The sequence below is a fragment of the Schistocerca gregaria genome, chromosome 1, assembly GCF_023897955.1.
Source record: "Schistocerca gregaria isolate iqSchGreg1 chromosome 1, iqSchGreg1.2, whole genome shotgun sequence".
Lineage (NCBI taxonomy): Eukaryota > Metazoa > Arthropoda > Insecta > Orthoptera > Acrididae > Schistocerca > Schistocerca gregaria.
The window spans coordinates 53,896,532-53,907,639 of NC_064920.1; positions in this window are offsets into that span (position 1 = coordinate 53,896,532).

An 11,108-nucleotide genomic window follows, 5' to 3' on the forward strand; every position below is an offset into this window, starting at 1 on the left:
GTGGAACACAGAAAAAGCTTCTAAGTTGATGTAATAGCCAGTAAGAGGCAGTACAATTAAAGTTTTAGTTATCGATTATTGACTTTTTAGACAGCTGTGGTGCCTTGGGCATGAGTTAGGACCTTAAGATTTTGCATGAACGGAGGTCTTGCACCCACGTTGCCCGGAAGAATGTGAATAGTGTTCATATGTTGTAAAAACCTGAAAAATCAACACGTTTTCATCATTTTCAATCGTATCAACTTCATGCCAGAACGTCACATTTGAAGCTCTTCTCTCTGAAACGATAATATTTATCGTGTGAAAAGCTATGTCGCGTGCTGTGGTATGCGGAGACACTATACGCACCATAGTAGAACACACAACAAGCTTCTAAGTTGATGTAATAGCCAGTAAGAGGCTGTACAATTCAAGTTTCAGTTTTCGATTGTGGAATTCTGAGCCGGCTTTGGTGCCTTGGACATGTGCTAGGGCCTTAAGATTTTGCATGATGGGAGGTGTAGCATCCACGTTGCACGAGAGAATGTGAAAAGTGTTCATATGTAGTAAAAACATGAGGAATCCGCACGTTTAAGTCATTTACTGGCAAATCAAGTTCATGAAAGATCGTCACATTCGCCGCTCTTCTCTCTGAAACGATTATATTTATCGTGTGCAAAGTAATGTCGCGTGCTGTGGTATGCGTAGACACTATACGCACCATAGTAGAACACAGAAGAAGTTTCTAAGTTGATGTAATAGCCATTAAGAGGCAGTACAATTCAAGTTTTAGTTATCGAGTATTGACAATTTTGACGGCTTTGGTGCCTTGGATTTAAGCTAGGACCTTAAGATTTTGCATGAAGGGAGGTATAGCATCCACGTTGCATAGGAGAATGTGAAAAGAGTTCATATGTAGTAAAAACCTGAGAAAGCCGCACATTTTCTTCATTCGCTATCGAATAAACTTCATGCCAGAACGTCACATTTGAAGCTCTTCTCTCTGAAATGATTATATTTTTCATGTGCAAAGCTATGTCGCTTTCTGTGGTTTGCGGAGACACTATACGCACCGCAGTAGAACACAGAAGAAGCTTCTAAGTTGATGTAAAAGCAAGGAATAGGCAGTACAATTCAAGTTTCAGTTATCGATTGTTGACTTCTTAGCCGGCTTTGGTGACTTGGACATAAGCTAGGACCTTAAGATTTTGCATGAAGGGAGGTCTAGCACCCACGTTGCACGGGAGAATGTGAAAATTGTTCATATGTAGTAAAAACCTGAGAAATCTGCACGTTTTCATCAATTTCTCTCGAATCAATGTCATGTCAGAACGTCACATTTCAAGCTCTTCTCTCTTAAACGATTATATTTATCGTGTGCAAAGCTATGTCGCGTGCTGTGGTATGCGGAGACACTATACGCACCATAGTAGAACACAGAGGAAGCTTCTAAGTTGATGTAATAGCTAGTAAGAGGCAGTACAATTCAAGTTTTAGTTATCGATTATTGACTTTATAGACGGCTGTGGTGCCTTGGACATGAGCTGCGACCTTACGATTTTGCATGAAGGGAGGTCTAGCACCAATGTTGCACCCGAGAATGTGAAAAGTGTTCATATATAGTAAAAACCTGATAAGTCCGTACGTTTTCGTCTTTTGCTATCTAATCAAATTCGTGCCAGATCGGCACATTTGCCGCTCTTCTCTCTGAAACGATTATATTTATCGTGTGCAAAGCTATGTCGCGTGCTGTGGTATGCGGAGACACTATACGCTCCATAGTAGAACACACAAGAAGCTTCTAAGTTGATGTAATAGCCAGTAAGAGGGTGTACAATTCAAGTCTTAGTTTTCGATTGTGGATTTCTGAGCCGGCTTTGGTGCCTTGGACATGTGCTAGAGCCTTAAGATTTTCCATGATGGGAGGTCTAGCACCCACGTTGCACGAGAAAATGTGAAAAGTGTTCATATGTAGTAAAAACATGAGGAATCCGCACGTTTTCGTCATTTACTGGCAAATCAAGTTCACGAAAGATCGTCACATTCGCCGCTCTTCTCTCTGAAACGATTATATTTATCGTGTGCAAAGTTATGTCGCGTGCTGTGGTATGCGGAGACGCTATACGCACCATAGTAGAACACCGAAGAAGTCATTAATTTGATGTAATAGCCAGTAAGAGGCAGTGGAATTCAAGTTTTAGTTATCGATTATTTTTTTTTGACGACTTTGGTGCTTTGGAGATGAGCTAGGACTTTGAGATTTTCCGTGGACGGACGTCTAGCACCCACGTTGCACGAGAGAATGTGAAAAGTGTTCATATGTAGTAAAAACCTCAGAAATCGACACGTTTTCATCATTCGTTATCGAATCAACTTCATGCCAGAAAGTCACATTTGCCGCTCTTCTCTCTGAAACGATTATTTTTATTGTGTGCAAGGCTATGTCGTGTGCTGCGGTATGCGGAGACACTATACGCACCATAGTAGAACACAGAATAAGTTTCTAAGTTGATGTAATAGCCAGTAAGAGGGAGGATAATTCAAGTTCCAGTTATCGATTGTTGACTTCTTAGCCGGCTTTGGTGCCTTGGACATAAGCTAGGACCTTAAGATTTTGCATGAAGGGAGGTCTAGCATCCACGTTGCATAGGAGAATGTGAAAAGTGTAGATATGTAGTAAAAACCTGAGAAAGCCGCACATATTCTTCATTCGCTATCGAATCAACTTCATGCCAGAACGTCACATTTCAAGCTCTTCTCTCTTAAACGATTAGTTTTATCGTGTGCAAAGCTATGTCGCGTGCTGTGGTATGCGGAGACACTATACGCACCATAGTAGAACACAGAAGAAGTTAGTAATTTGATGTAATAGCCAGTAAGAGTCAGTATAATTCTAGTTTTACTTATAGATTATTGACTTTTTAGACGGCTTTGGTGCCTTGGACATGAGGTAGGACCTTAAGATTTTGCATGAACGGAGGTCTAGCACCCACGTTGCACGGGAGAATGTGAAAAGTGTTCATATGTAGTAAAAATGAGAGAAATCCGCACGTTTTCGTCATTTGCTATAGAGTCAACTTTATGCCAGGTGAGCTGGGACCTTACGATTTTGCATGAACGGAGGTCTAGAACCCACGTTGCACGGGAGAATGTGAAAAGTGTTCATATGTAGTAAAGATCTGAGAAATCAGCACGTTTTCGTCATTTTTCTATCGTATCAACTTCATGCCAGATCGTCACATTTGCCGCTCTTCTCTCTGAAACGATTATATTTAGCGTGTGCATAGCTACTTCGCGTGCTGTGGTTATCAGGGACGCTATACGCTCCGTGGTAGAACACAGAAGAAGCTTACAAGTTGATGTAATAGCCAGTTAGAGGCAGTACTATACAAGTTTTAGTTATCGATTATTGACTTTTTAGACGGTTTTGGTACCTTGTACATGAGCTAGGACCTTAATATTTTGCATGAAGGGAGATCTAGCACCAATGTTGCACCCGAGAATGTGAAAAGTGTTCATATATAGTAAAAACCTGATAAGTCCGTACGTTTTCGTCTTTTGCTATCTAATCAAATTCATGCCAGATCGGCACATTTGCCGCTCTTCTCTCTGAAACGATTATATTTATCGTGTGCAAAGCTATGTCGCGTGCTGTGGTATGCGGAGACACTATACGCACCATAGTAGAACACAGAAGAAGCTCCCAAGTTGATGTAAAAGCCAGTAAGAGGCAGTACAATTCAAGTTTAAGTTATCGATTGCTCACTTCTTAGCCGGCTTTCGTGCATTGGACATGAGCTAGGACCTTAGGATTTTGCATGAAGGGAGATCTAGCACCAATGTTGCACCCGAGAATGTGAAAAGTGTTCATATATAGTAAAAACCTGACAAGTCCGTACGTTTTCGTCTTTTGCTATCTAATCAAATTCATGCCAGATCGGCACATTTGCCGCTCTTCTCTCTGAAACGATTATATTTATCGTGTGCAAAGCTATTTCGCGTGCTGTGGTTATCAAGGACGCTATACGCTCCATGGTAGAACACAGAAGAAGCTTCCAGGTTGATGTAATAGCCAGTTAGAGGCAGTACTATACAAGTTTTAGTTATCGATAATTGACTTTTTAGACGGTTTTGGTACCTTGTACATGAGCTAGGACCTTAATATTTTGCATGAAGGGAGATCTAGCACCAATGTTGCACCCGAGAATGTGAAAAGTGTTCATATATAGTAAAAACCTGATAAGTCCGTACGTTTTCGTCTTTTGCTATCTAATCAAATTCATGCCAGATCGGCACATTTGCCGCTCTTCTCTCTGAAACGATTATATTTCTCGTGTGCAAAGCTATGTCGCGTCCTGTGGTATGCGCAGATACTATATGCACCATAGTAGAACACAGAGGAAGCTCCCAAGTTGATGTAAAAGCCAGTAACAGGCAGTACAATTCAAGTTTAAGTTATCGATTGCTGACTTCTTAGCCGGCTTTCGTGCATTGGACATGAGCTAGGACCTTAGGATTTTGCATGAAGGGAGATCTAGCACCAATGTTGCACCCGAGAATGTGAAAAGTGTTCATATATAGTAAAAACCTGATAAGTCCGTACGTTTTCGTCTTTTGCTATCTAATCAAATTCATGCCAGATCGGCACATTTGCCGCTCTTCTCTCTGAAACGATTATATTTATCGTGTGCAAAGCTATGTCGCGTGCTGTGGTATGCGGAGACACTATACGCACCATAGTAGAACACAGAAGAAGCTCCCAAGTTGATGTAAAAGCCAGTAAGAGGCAGTACAATTCAAGTTTAAGTTATCGATTGCTGACTTCTTAGCCGGCTTTCGTGCATTGGACATAAGCTAGGACCTTAGGATTTTGCATGAAGGGAGATCTAGCACCAATGTTGCACTCGATAATGTGAAAAGTGTTCATATATAGTAAATACCTGATAAGTCCGTACGTTTTCGTCTTTTGCTATCTAATCAAATTCATGCCAGATCGGCACATTTGCCGCTCTTCTCTCTGAAACGATTATATTTATCGTGTGCAAAGCTATTTCGCGTGCTGTGGTTATCAAGGACGCTATACGCTCCATGGTAGAACACAGAAGAATCTTCCAAGTTGATGTAATAGCCAGTTAGAGGCAGTACTATACAAGTTTTAGTTATCGATTATTGACTTTTTAGACGGTTTTGGTACCTTGTACATGAGCTAGGACCTTAATATTTTGCATGAAGGGAGGTGTAGCACCCACGTTGCTTGGGAGAATGCTAAAAGTGTTCATATGGAGTAAAAACCTGAGAAATCCCCACGTTTTCGTCATTTGCTGGCGAATCAACTTCATGCCAGATTGTAACAATTTGCCGCTCTTCTCTCAGAAACGATTATATTTATCGTGTGCAAAGCTATTTCGCGTGCTGTTGTATGCGGAGACACTATACGCACCATAGTAGAACACAGAAGGAGTTAGTAAGAGTCAGTATAATTCTAGTTTTACTTATAGATTATTGACTTTTTAGACGGCTTTGGTGCCTTGGACATGAGGTAGGACCTTAAGATTTTGCATGAACGGAGGTCTAGCACCCTCGTTGCACGGGAGAAAGTGAAAAGTGTTCATATGTAGTAAAAATGAGAGAAATCCGCACGTTTTCGTCATTTGCTGTAGAGTCAACTTTATGCCAGGTGAGCTGGGACCTTAAGATTTTGCATGAACGGAGGTCTAGCACCCACGTTGCACGGGAGAATGTGAAAAGTGTTCATATGTAGTAAAGATCTGAGAAATCCGCACGTTTTCGTCATTTTTCTATCGTATCAACTTCATGCCAGATCGTCACATTTGCCGCTCTTCTCTTTGAAACTATTATATTTATCGTGTGCCAAGCTATATCGCGAGCTTTGGTTTTCGAAGACACTACACGCACCATAGGAGAACACACAAGAAGCTTCTAAGTTGATATAATAGCCAGTAAGAGGCAGTACAATTCAAGTTATAGGTATCGATTATTGACTTTTTTGACGGCTTTGGTTCCTTGGACATGAGCTAGGAACTTACGATTTGGCATGAAGGGAGTTCTAGCACCCACGTTGCACGGGCTAATGTGAAAATCGTTCATATGTAGTAAAAACCTGAGAAATCTGCACGTTTTCATCAATTTCTCTCGAATCAATGTCATGCCAGCACGTCACATTTCAAGCTCTTCTCTCTTAAACGATTATATTTATCGTGTGCAAAGCTATGTCGCGTGCTGTGGTATGCGGAGACACTATACGCACCATAGTAGAACACAGAAGAAGCTTCTAAGTTGATGTAATAGGTAGTAAGAGGCAGTACAATTCAAGTTTTAGTTACCGATTATTGACTTTATAGACGGCTGTGGTGCCTTGGACATGAGCTGCGACCTTACGATTTTGCATGAAGGGAGGTCTAGCACCAATGTTGCACCCGAGAATGTGAAAAGTGTTCATATATAGTAAAAACCTGATAAGTCCGCACGTTTTCGTCTTTTGCTATCTAATCAAATTCATGCCAGATCGGCACATTTGCCGCTCTTCTCTCTGAAACGATTATATTTATCGTGTGCAAAGCTATTTCGCGTGCTGTGGTTATCAAGGACGCTGTACGCTCCATGGTAGAACACAGAAGAAGCTTCCAAGTTGATGTAATAGCCAGTTAGAGGCAGTACTATACAAGTTTTAGTGATCGATTATTGACTTTTTAGACGGTTTTGGTACCTTGTACATGAGCTAGGACCTTAATATTTTGCATGAAGGGAGGTCTAGCACCCACGTTGCACCACAGAATGTGAAAAGTGTTCATATATAGTAAAAACCTGATAAGTCCGTACGTTTTCGTCTTTTGCTATCGAATCAACTTCATGCCAGATCGTCACATTTGCCGCTCTTCTCTCTGAAACGATTATATTTATCGTGTGCAAAGCTATGTCGCGTGCTTTGGTATGCGGAGACACTATACGCACCATAGTGGAACACAGAAGAAGCTCCTAAGTTGATGTAAAAGCCAGTAAGAGGCAGTAAAATTCAAGTTTCAGTTATCGATTGCTGACTTCTTAGCCGGCTTTCGTGCATTGGACATGAGCTAGGACCTTAAGGTTTTGCATGAATTGAGGTCTAGCCCCCGCGTTGCTTGGGAGAATGCGAAACATGTTCATGTGTAGTAAAAACCTCAGAATTTCGCACGTTTTCGTCATTTGCTATCAAATCAAATTAATGCCAGATCGTCACATTTGCCGTTCTTCTCTCTGATACGATTATATTTATCGTGTGCGAAGCTATTTCGCGTGCTGTTGTATGCGGAAGAACTATACGCACCATAGTAGAACCCCGAAGAAGCTTCTAAGTTGATGTAATAACCAGTAAGAGGCAGTACTTTTCAAGTTTTAGTTATCGATTATTGACTTTTTAGACGGCTTTGGTGAATTGGACATGAGCTAGGACCTTAAGATTTAGCATGAACGGAGGTCTAGCAGGCACGTTGCACGGGAGAATGTGAAAAGTGTTCATATGTAGTAAAAACATGAGAAATCCGCACGCTTTCGTCATTTACTGGCGAATCAACTTCATGTCAAATCGTCACATTTGACAGTCTTCTCTCTGAAACGATTATATTTATCGTGTGCAAAGCTATGTCGCGTGCTGTGGTATGCGGAGATACTATACGCACCATAGTAGAACACATAAGATGCTTCTAAAATGATGTAACAGCCTGTAAGAGGCAGAACCATTCAAGTTTCAGTTATCGATTGTTGACTTCTTAGCCAGCTTTGGTGCCTTGGACATGAGGTAGGATCTTAAGATTTTGTATGAAGGGAGGTGTAGCACCCACGTTGCATGGGGAATGCGAAGAGCGTTAATATGTAGTAAATATCTGAGAAATCGACAAGTTTTCATCATTCGTTATCGAATCAACTTCATGCCAGAACGTCACATTTGCCGCTCTTCTCTCTGAAAAGATTATTTTTATTGAGTGCAAGGCTATGTCGCGTGCTGCGGTTTGCGGAGACACTATACGCACCATAGTAGAACACAGAAGAAGCTTCTAAGTTGATGTAAAAGCAAGGAATAGGCAGTACAATTCAAGTTTCAGTTATCGATTGTTGACTCCTTAGCCGGCTTTGGTGCCTTGGACATAAGCTAGGACCTTAAGATTTTGCATGAAGGGAGGTCTAGCATCCACGTTGCATAGGAGAATGTGAAAAGTGTTCATATGTAGTAAAAACCTGAGAAAGCCGCACATATTCTTCATTCGCTAACGAATCAACTTCATGCCAGATCATCACATTTCAAGCTCTTCTCTCTTAAACGATTGTTTTTATCGTATGCAAAGCTATGTCGCGTGCTGTTGTATGCGGAGACACTATACGCACCATAGTAGAACACAGAAGAAGTTAGTAATTTGATGTAATAGCCAGTAAGAGTCAGTATAATTCTAGTTTTAGTTATAGATTATTGACTTTTTAGACGGCTTTGGTGCCTTGGACATGAGGTAGGACCTTAAGATTTACCATGAACGGAGGTCTAGCACCCACGTTGCACGGGAGAATGTGAAAAGTGTTCATATGTAGTAAAAATGAGAGAAATCCGCACGTTTTCGTCATTTGCTATAGAGTCAACTTTATGCCAGGTGAGCTGGGACCTTAAGATTTTGCATGAACGGAAGTCTAACATCCACGTTGCACGGGAGAATGTGAAAAGTGTTCATATGTAGTAAAGATCTGAGAAATCCGCACGTTTTCGTCATTTTTCTATCGTATCAACTTCATGCCAGATCGTCGCATTTGCCGCTCTTCTCTTTGAAACTATTATATTTATCGTGTGCCAAGCTATATCGCGAGCTGTGGTTTGCGGAGACACTACACGCACCATAGGAGAACACAGAAGAAGCTTCTAAGTTGATATAATAGCCAGTAAGAGGCAGTACAATTCAAGTTATAGGTATCGATTATTGACTTTTTTGACGGCTTTGGTGCCTTGGACATGAGCTAGGGCCTTAAGAATTTGCATGAAGGGAGGTCTAGCACCCACGTTGCATAGGAAAATGTGAAAAGTGTTCATATTTAGTTAAAACCTAAAGAGAGCCGCACATTTTCTTCATTCGCTATCGAATCAACTTCATGCCAGAACGTCACATTTGAAGCTCTTCTCTCTGAAACGATTATACACTCCTGGAAATGGAAAAAAGAACACATTGACACCGGTGTGTCATACCAATCATACTTGCCTTGGACACTGCGAGAGGGCTGTATAAGCAATGATCACACGCACGGCACAGCGGGCACACCAGGAACCGCGGTGTTGGCCGTCGAATGGCGCTAGCTGCGCAGCAATTGTGCACCGCCGCCGTCAGTGTCAGCCAGTTTCCCGTGGCATACGGAGTTCCATTGCAGTCTGTAACACTGGTAGCATGCCGCGACAGCGTGGACGTGAACTGTATGTGCAGTTGGCGGACTTTGAGCGAGGGCGTATAGTGGGCATGCGGGAGGCTGGGTGGACGTACCGCCGAATTGCTCAACACGTGGGGCGTGAGGTCTCCACAGTACATCGATGTTGTCGCCAGTGATCAGCGGAAGGTGCACGTGCCCGTCGACCAGGGACCAGACCGCAGTGACGCACGGATGCACGCCAATACCGTAGGAAGCTACGCAGTGCCGTAGGGGACCGCACCGCCACTTCGAAGCAAATTAGGGACACCTATGCTCCTGGGGTATCGGCGAGGACAATTCGCAACCGTCTCCATGAAGCTGGGCTACGGTCCCGCACACCGTTAGGCCGTCTTCCGCTCACGCCCCAACATCGTGCAGCCCGCCTCCAGTGGTGTCGCGACAGGCGTGAATGGAGGGACGAATGGAGACGTGTCGTCTTCAACGATGAGAGTCGCTTCTGCCTTGGTGCCAATGATGGTCGTATGCCTGTTTGACGACGTGCAGGTAAGCGCCACAATCAGGACTGCATACGACCGAGGCACACAGGGCCAACACCCGGCATCATGGTGTGGGGAGCGATCTCCTACACTGGCCGTACACCTCTGGTGATCGTTGAGAGGACACTGAATAGTGCACGGTACATCCAAACCGTCATCGAACCCATCGTTCTACCATTCCTAGACCGGCAAGGGAACTTGCTGTTCCAACAGGACAATGCACGTCCGCATGTATCCCGTGCCACCCAACGTGCTCTAGATGGTGTAAGTCAACTACCCTGGCCAGCAAGATCTCCGGATCTGTCCCCCACTGAGCATGTTTGGGACTGGATGAAGCGTCGTCTCACGCGGTCTACACGTCCAGCACGAACGCTGGTCCAATTGAGGCGCCAGGTGGAAATGGCATGGCAAGAAGTTCCACAGGACTACATCCAGCATATCTACGATCGTCTCCATGGGAGAATAGCAGCCTGCATTGCTGCGAAAGGTGGATATACACCGTACTAGTGCCGACATTGTGCATGCTCTGTTGCCTGTGTCTATGTGCCTGTGGTTCTGTCAGTGTGATCATGTGATGTATCTGACCCCATGAATGTGTCAATAAAGTTTCCACTTCCTGGAACAATGAATTCAGGGTGTTCTTATTTCAATTTCCAGGAGTGTATTTATCGTGTGCAAAGCTATAGCACGTGCTGTGGTATTCGGAGACACTATACGCACCATAGCAGAACACAGAAGAAGCTTCTAAGTTGATGGAATAGCCAGTAAGAGGCAGTACAATTCAAGTTTTAGTTATCGATTATTGACTTTTTAGACGGCTTTGGTGCCTTGGACCTGAGCTAGGACCTTACGATTTTTCATGAAGGAAGCTCTAGCACCCACGTTGCCCGGGAGAATCTGATAAGTGTTCATACCTAGTAAAAATCTGAGAAATCTGCACGTTCTCGTCATTTTCTATCGAATCAACTTCATGCCAGGTCGTCACATTTGCCACTCTTCTCTCTGAAACGATTATATTTATCGTGTGCAAAGCCATGTGACGTGCTGGGGTATCCGGAGACACTATACGCGCATAGTAGAACACAGATGAACCTTCAACGTTGATGTAATAGCCAGTAAGAGGTAGTACAATTCAAGTTTTAGTTATTGACTATTGATTTTTTATACGGCTTTGGTTCCTTGGACATGAGCTAGGAC